Genomic DNA, 9,354 nt, shown 5'->3' with positions numbered 1-9,354 from the left:
AATCCACTTAAAAAATGGGGAACAGAGCTAAACAGAGAATTCTCTGTAGAAGAATAATGAATGGCAGAGAAGCACTTAAAGAAATGCTCAACCTTATTAGCCATTAGGAAAATGCAAATCAAAACCTTGAGATTTCACCTTACACCATCAGAATGGCCAAGATCAAAAACTCAAGTGACAACACATGCTGGAGAGGTTGCAGAGAAAGGAGAATACTCCTCCACTGCTGGTGGGAATGTAAACTTGTACAACCAATCTGGAAATCAATATGGCACTTTCTCAGACAACTAGGAATAGTGCTTCCCCAAGATCCAGCCATACCACTCCTAGGCATATATTCAAAAGTGGCTCAAGTACACAAAAAGGACATTTGCTCAACCATGTTTTAGCAGCTTTATTTGAAATAGCCAGAAGTTGGAAACAACCCAGATGCCCCTCAACTGAAGAATGGATGCAGAAATTGTGGTACATCTATACAATGGAATATTACTCAGCAATTGAAAATAAGGAAATCATGACATTTGCAGGTAAATGGTGGTACCTGGAAAGGATCATCCTTTGTGAGTTGTTCCAGAAGCAAAAAGACACACGGTATATCCTCACTCATATAGACACAGAACATAGGACAAACCCACTAAAATCTGTGCATCTAAGAAACTAAGCAAGAGAGAGGACCCTAAATAAAATGGTCAATCCTCATCCTGAAAAGCAGAGACATCAGAAAAAGAAGAAAACAGGAAACAACCTAGGAAACTTCTACAGATGCCTTCTGAATGCCAGAAGAAGAAAACAGGAAACAAACTAGGAACCTACCACAGAGGGCCTCTGAAAGCCTTTGCCCTGAAGACTATCAAAGCAGATGGTGAGCCTGATGGGCAACTGTTGGGCAGAGTGAATGGAATTTTATGTAAGATCTGGGAAATAGTAAGAGCTAGAGAGGACAGGGTCTCCACAAGGACAGCAACAGAACAAGAACATTTGAACACAGGGAACTTCCCAGAGACTCATACTCCAACCAAGGACTAGTCATGGAGATAACCTAGAACCCGTGCAGAGATGTAGCCCATGGCAGTTCAGTGTCCAAGTGCATTACATAGTAATGGGAAGATTACAATTAGATCTCTGACAAGATCTAATTGGCCTGCTCTTTGATCACTTTCCCCTGATGGGGGAGCAGCCTTACCAGGCCACAGTAGAGGACAATGCAGCCACTTTTGATGAGAACTGATAGCCTAAGATCAGAAAAGAGAGGAGATCCTCCCCTATCAGTGGACTTGGGGAGTGGCATGCATGCAGAAAGGGAGAGAGGGTGGGATTGGGAGGAGAGGAGGGAGAAACTTATGGGGGAATACAAAATGAATAAATTGTAAATAATAAAAAATTTAAAAAAAGAAGATCTGTTGACCCCATCCTCACATTTCTTTAAATAATAATTAGCACTAAGGTTTCGAGAAATGTTTACAACTTCCCAAGAGTTTCTAGGCAGTTTTGTAGCCCAGGTGGCTTTAGCATATTCATCAACTGATCTAGCATGTTTTGGACTTTCTCCATCTTCAAATAGTACTAGAGAATCATCACCACCTTCCCAAGACACTCTAGAAACTCTATTATCTGCTCAAGGAAATACAGAACCTTCATCGTATGCTGAAAGAGTATTAAGGAGTCATGGTCCTTTGGAAGGGACTCTGAGTCATTCCCAAATTATCCTCAAGACATCAGAACCTTTACCATATTCCCAAGATGTTTACAGAACTTCAGATTCTATCTCATGGATTCTAGATTCGTTGGCATCTATTAAAGAGGCACTGAGAAATGTTCAATGTGCTCTGTGGCCTTCCATATCTTACCAAGGGACTGGGACCACCAACGTGGCCCCAGGGATCTCTGGACTCTTCCACATAATTCCAAGATTCAGTGTAATGTGCTCCATCTCAAATGGGGCTTTTAAGACCTTCTCTAACAGATTAAAATTTTTAGAAAATGTTTTCCAGTTACTCTTCAAGATTCACCACCTCAGCAAAATGATGGAGGAAAGCATTGTCTACACAAAGGCATCTGGAAATCAACACAAAATCTCTTGACATTTTGCCCATCCCTCCTTGCATCCCAAGAGGCCAAGGGACATTGTTTGAAACAAGAGGTTTTAGGACATTCATTCTCTGACTCAGCAGATCTTGTACTTTCTGAAACTTCCCTGGGGGAAATAAGAACATCGCTATGTATCCAAAGCACTCTGGAAATATCATATGTTCCCTATGAGATGATTGAACATTTATTATATGCTCAAGGTTCCCTTGGAGTTCGACCTTCTTCAGTGTATATGCTGCAACTTTTACCACTTACTCCAGAGACATTAGAACATTTGTCATCTACCCCAAAAAAAAAAATAAAATAAAAATCTTCAGAATCTATGTCACGGACTCTGGAACCTGTGACATCTGTGCCAGTTACTCAGGGACTTTTGAAATATCAGGAAGGTGTGCTGGGCCTTTCAGTATCTGACCAAGAGATTCTGAGAATATAAAAAAAATACCTCTGGGAAATTGTAAGCCAGTCCCAGGGCCTCTAGAACTTAGGGCATCTACGCAGGAGACTGGAGAGACCTTCCTTTTCTGGGAGAGTCCATTTGTGCAAAGGGAGAATTTATTACTCTCACTGCTCATGAAGACTTTAGGGACATTCCCTGTATACCAAAATAAGCCCTAGGCTTTCTAATTTTATCACAAGTATAATGAGAAATGTCCCATTTCTTTAAGAGGTTAATCAGTCATTCTTTTTCAAAACTCAATGGGTTAAACTCTTTTTGTTTTGCATAAGTAGACTCACATCTTCCAAGTATATCATAAAGGACTCAAGTTCCATCTCAACTCTTCCAAGGAGTGTCTAACTCCCAACATCATCAGAAATGACCTTCAGATCTAATGCATTTCCTAAATAAGATCTCAGATGTCCACCTACTCCATCCCCACGAGGTGGCATAAGACATCCTAATTTGAAGAAGTATACAAGATCAAAATTGATGGGATCAGATGAAGGTTCAAAAGTTTGCCATTCTTCCAAAAGGGGGGAAAGGACATCTGCTTCATAAAAAAGGTGTGCAAGACTTAAAACTGAGCCCAGTGGGTGTCTTTCCATTTCTGCTTCTAGCATGGCATGTTGCAGATCCTCAAGATCTCATTTGGAGTGTCTCAGAAGTCTTTCCTCTCCCTGAGGTAGCCCTATAACTTCCAAATCTACAAAAATAAAAATAAATAAATGAATCAAAAGAGCCCTCCTCTGACAAACCAGATTTTCAAGATTCACATTCAGAATGTGTGTGCTGCAAATTATTCTCTTCACCAAAAGAGGTCTCAGGTATGCTTCATCTTCCAAAAAAGGGTCAGAAACCAAAAGAACAAGAAAGTATAGCATCTTCCATCTCTACAGAGAAGAGTGAGGGAACTACTCAGTTTCACAAAAAGAACCTTAGGCATTCCATCTCTCCCCATGGGACACTAGACATACTTCTTTTACTAGGAAAAAATCAAGGCATTGGCTCTTATAGGAGCCACCCAAACTTCTCCTGCAGATCAAGAAGACTTTAAGCCCTCTCCAAATGAAGAGAGACACCATGGGGGTTTCAAACTTTGCTCATCTCACCAAGCAAATATCAGTCACCTGGATGCTATAGAAGAGGACTTGAAACATACACATTCTGTAGAAGAGAGAGAGAAGTTATGTGCAAAAGCAGAGCCAATGTCTCTACTTCCAGTCCACTGGGGACTCATTTATGCACCGATCTACAAGGGAAGGACTCATCGTTGCCTGCAATCCATGAAAAAGTCAGACATACCGTATCTCTAGCAGACATGATGTCTGCTCTTCCATACAAAAGGTGAGATAAAGACTTCTGGTATAAATACAAGGAACCTCTGTGTAATCCTGCTGTCTTTGGAGGGCACAGATATTCACAGTCAGTGTCATGTGGACTCACAAGGATCTCATTGCAAAAAGGGAGCTGGATTTCTAACCTCTCCCACAAAGAAGGTAGCAGACTTTCTCAATCTTAACAACATGGGCTCTCACTTTCATATTCTCATGAATGAGACACCAGCAATGTTCCCAGTGTTCAATGAAGCCTCAGAAGTTTTCCATCTGAAAGAGAGAGCTCTTACATAACCTATCTTACAACCTAGGCCTCAGAAACACTACTTGTCCCCAAAGAGTATTCAGAAAACAATTGTCCTCTAATCAAGAGCATATGACACCTTCAACTTTTGCCTTAGGAAGCCTGCAGCCTATCCTGTGTGGCCAAGGAGACATCAGAACTTCTAGGTCAGTGAAATGGAACTTCTAAAGCAGCCCGTCTCAAGAGCGGAGCCTGGGCACTCCTTATTTTTACCATGGCATTTACTAAAATACATAGGCAGGCACATAATTTTTCATACTATATCCATATGAACAATGGAGTTTAAAATTTTTCCTACTCATCAACTATCAGCAAAGCCTACCTATGTCATTCCCAGAAGCCTCAGATGGAGATTGGGTAGGCTCTCTGACTAAAGGCAAGGCTGCTGTTTACATACTGATGATGAAGAAGAACTCACAATTTTTACTACAAGAAAATGCTACACAACTTTTACCCCATAAAGAATAACATATGCTTCTTCTGACTGGTGTGACTCTAGTCCTACTTAATCTAACCTAATGGGTGACTAAAGGACTCCCTCTGCCTAAGGTACTCTGAGTGCTTCTTATTTTGATGCACTGACGTAATGAACACTGTGCAATGGACAGGAACAGTGTGTCTGATGTGCAAGGGCTTTAGAGAACTCAGCATGACCCCAAACCCTGAAGGTGTGCCTTAAACTTGGTCAGCAGTAAAGAAGAAGCCATATCCTTCATGTGTACAAGTAGTCAGCTGAATTTTTCAGTCAACCTAGGTGGAGACTGCCTCCTTGCATTTGGAAATTGATTTAAACTTCCAGGCTTACAATATATGGATGTTATAGATTTCCATGAAGATCATATAAGTAAATGGTCAGGCCTTCTCTAATCATCAAACTGACTCTTTTTTCTTTCCCTACTAGCCATGAGACATTTCGAACTTTCTGCTTGCCCCAACAGTATGACACTTTGTGCTTCTGAGGAAAACTGTCCTCAAAATTCTGTTTGCTTGTGGGTGCCTAACACTTTCTCATTCTATCCATGGATATGCCAAATTGTATATAGGACAAAGAGGCATACCTGTTCCTTCAGAACCAGAAGGGCTTTCACTTTTCCAACCCCTGAAGTGCTCAAAAGGGCATCAGACATATGCCTTCTAAACCAGGAAGCCAAATGTAGGCCATTGATTCTCAAGCAGCATTCAGACTCAGCACTTCAGAACCACAGATCATCCAAACTACTGTGGGAACAAGGGGGCTTCTGACCTGTCCCTTTAGAATCAGAAGCCTTCATATTTTTCCCCCAATAACACAAGAACCCTAAGTCTTATCTGTCTAGAAAAAAAATATGCCTCACATTTTTAACCAATAAGTTGAGGTTGTCTTAAATCTAACTGCTTAATATCATGGGCTTCACACTTTCCCCAGTGTTCAACAGGTCATACACAAATTTTTCCTTTGAAAACCAGGGAACCTCATATAGTCACTCACTGTCCAAATGGACCTCAAACCTACACTGATCAACAAGGTTATTACTTCCATCCTCAGTAACTGATGTTGTCCTGACACATATGACCAGAGGATCAAGTGTATTCAGACTTCACCAAAATCTCAATAACATGACAAATATAAGTCTTTTAGAATCAATGAGAATTTCTACAAAGTTGTAACAAAGTGTGAGGTTTATCTTCAAGGACAAGGACAATTTACATCCCCAAGCTTCTAACTCCTTTAATATTTAGATATGTCCCCTCAGATCTAATCTAACCCAGGACAATCCAAGGACAGACAATGTCCTGGAACAATTTCAGAAGAGGTCCTTAGATTTATTTTTTCTAACTACAGTAGCCCTTCACTACTGTCAAGGAGGACATCCATGCTGGTGCTGCTGCTGTATTGTACTGTCTTTGAACTAAAGTTTTAATCGTCCTCTTGCTTGGCTTAAATTGTCTGATCCATGGTCCAATTATATATCTAGCTACAGAAATGACCATGAGACTGAGGTGGTGTTTTGCAGACATTGAATGTGAAGTGTTCTTTGAGACTGACTTCCTGTGGCCAAGGAAACTTAGGAGCTTCTCTTTCTTTTCATGGCCAACTCATGTTTTCCAGTCAAGTAAGAGAGACCAGAGTTTCTCATTCGCACATTATTGGTAAGACATTCACTTTCGGCAACCAAAGAATCCTCGGAGAACTCAAGATTCATGTCCTGCTTGTCAATGAAGACAAACCTCAGCTTGGGTCCAAGGACATTTGTCTTTATGCTGCTCACCAGAAATGTACCTATTCTCCATGCCCGATCATGTGTTGCTTATCCTAGTGTTAAAGTAGGGAATCTGAGACTATGTTCCAATTTGTCAAAAGAACCCAGAGATTGATTCCAAAATGGTAGTGGACTACTAAGCAATAAGGATTTTCTCAAGTTCTCTGTAGACATGGAGAAATGGAGTACCTGTACCTCCCCTCTTTATGTAGGTAAACTGGGGTATTCATTTTCTGCCTAATTGTTCCACTGATTCTTCTCCTTTGCAAATCTCTTTCTTTTTCATCCATGGATGACTGAGCCCTTAAAATGTAACCTTTGATACAATGGGCTCTCAGAAAATTCCCCTCTGAGCAAGGGAACAGGGGCTTCCTCATCCTTGACCTAACAGCACTGGCCCTCAGTATAGATTTCACAGATTTCAAAAATGAGAAGCAAATTCTGGAAACCCATGCCACTTGAATAAAATCACCAGATGTGGTGTGAAATCGTCATTCCAACTTGATATTGGTAGGCTTAACACAATTCTAACGAAGCAACCATTCCAAAACACCAATCAAACTGTTTATAAATTCTGATATCAATGCTTGGTATTTTGCATATATAGCTGAAGACATGGCTTTCCTAGACTGTGAAGACTTAGAAACTGAGGCAATGCCAAGATCGCATGCCATATGGTAGTCAAATTAAATTGGCTTTTGCATGCTCTAAGCATTAGTCTCTTTGTCAAATGGGCTTCAGAACTTCCTGACTTGCCATGGCACACAATCCTTTATTTGGCATAGGAGGCATTCAAACTGCCTACTGAATCAAAGAACATTTCTGTTTGTCCACAGTAGGCTTCAGCATTCACTGTGATTGTGTAGGTCCATCCTACTTCCCAAAATTTTGAATTAAGTCTAATAATTTTTTTTTAAATTAATGGTTCCAAGGTTTGTCCTTCAACCCAAGGTGAACTGAAGCTTTCACAATGATGCAGATAAGAAAGTCTGACATATATAATCTGTCAAGGAAGTTGGCTAAACTATTTTTTTTTTAACTAGCAAACTCTGTACACACCCTTTCATTTCAGGGTATCTATACAAAATCTTCGGATTTGAGAAGCTACAAACCACACCACTGACATAAATACTCACTTAAATGTTCATCTTTTTCTCAATGAAAATTTAAATCAACTTCCCATGACAATGTTTTCCTCAGAGGATCCAACTCCATAAATAGAAACCTCAGGTCTATTTCTCTAGGTGTTTTTAATATGTTCCCTATAGCTTTGATGGAATGGCATGCCCAAAAGACCAAAGGGAAAAAAGACCACAGTGAACTAAAATCCTGGAATATCACAGCAAATATCTAAGTCCTCACTGAAAACTTTTACCTTTCAGATTATCAACTTAAATGAGAAACCCCATCTTTGTTGTACTTGCCTTTGCTGTTTATGACAGGCTTATGGAGGAAACAGAGTCAGTGATTACCAACAATACTTTTAGAGAAAAGTACTGTGATTGGTGTCTAGTATGGCCTAGAGTCCCAGGATACAGGATCATTCCCGGCTGTGACCATGTTTGGACCTGATAAGTTATGGCAGCAAGTTCTTGCATTTCCCAAGGTAACCTAGGAGATTCTGGAAAATCCCTGTGCTTCTATTCAATCACAATAAATCTCCTTCTCAATAATCATGCCTATGTCCTTCCCACATGTGGCCAGAGTAGTTTCACACCAAACATCATTTACAGTTGCATAATTGACTCACTCCAAACATCCAATGATTCCAGTACATTATTTTTTAAGTTCTCATAGCACGGATTTAGCAATCAGAGCACAGAAGCTGTGCCATCTCCCTTTAGGTCATTCATTAGAAATGGATAACTTCAACATTTCTGCCTGGATCTTGACTGCTGAAATGCAAAAACTAGAGGAAGCAGGCTAGCCAGTGACAGTCATCCACTCCTGTAGAAGAAAGCATAAGTTGCTGCCTCATCTCTCCCAGAATTAACACAAACTATGAGATATAAAACTCTGAAAGGTCTGTGATGGGAATTTTCTTCCCTTGTGTAAGGTATCAGGGACATTCTCTTCACCAGAAGGATGTGTGAGACCTTCACCCTCTGCTTACTGGAGAGTGTCCTTCTCTTTTTTCGATATTTTCCTTCCTTGCACTGGGACTGTGTTTTTTCCTCTTTTCCCAATGTTAGCATATTTCTTCTCGTTATATTGAACAGAATGTCAGGACTCTGCAAGGACTAGGATTGTCCTACACACCACTCGCCTATTTAGCCCTAAAACATTTATTTTGTGTTATGTGGTACTTATGTAGTAATATTGCTACCCTGTAATTTTTTTCTTCTAATAATAAGTGAACCTTCTACTTTGCATTCTACACTAAATAGTATTACAAATTCGAATCTTCTAAATATATTCGTGGACCAATTGTGTGTCTAAATATATAAGAATATTTTGGACATTCAGTTTCTGCAGATTTCTGGGAAATCTAATTATATTGACCGGGCTCTCAAACTAGACCCTGTGTGCAAGGGATATCTCAGACCTCCATCCTTTTCACTAGGAGGTTGCATATCCCATTATATGACTAAAGTATCACTGGAGGTTCCCATCTGTTCATGTCTGACTCTTGACACTATTAAATAAGAATACCTCTAATTTTATACCACCCCTATCTAAGATTAATCTAAAACACATTGGCAAAAATTTGGATCTTACTAACATCCTCTTTTAGATAATAGAACACAAGTTTGAAACCTGAAATCAGATCTCATGCCATTTGTATCAAAGTTGGGGCACCATCAGTATTTGTAGAAACACTTACCTTGTTACCTTGTTGGAAGATTGTTATGATAAAGGCATAAACACTGAAAGAATTCACTCAGCTTATGCATGCTTCTATTGGGAAATATAGATGGAAGCTAGTAAAGAGAACCAGAAACTTCC

Source organism: Meriones unguiculatus, assembly GCF_030254825.1.
Source record: "Meriones unguiculatus strain TT.TT164.6M chromosome Y unlocalized genomic scaffold, Bangor_MerUng_6.1 ChrY_unordered_Scaffold_25, whole genome shotgun sequence".
NCBI classification, from domain to species: domain Eukaryota; kingdom Metazoa; phylum Chordata; class Mammalia; order Rodentia; family Muridae; genus Meriones; species Meriones unguiculatus.
The sequence above is the reverse complement of the archived record's forward strand: the minus strand, read 5'-3'. Positions refer to the sequence as shown.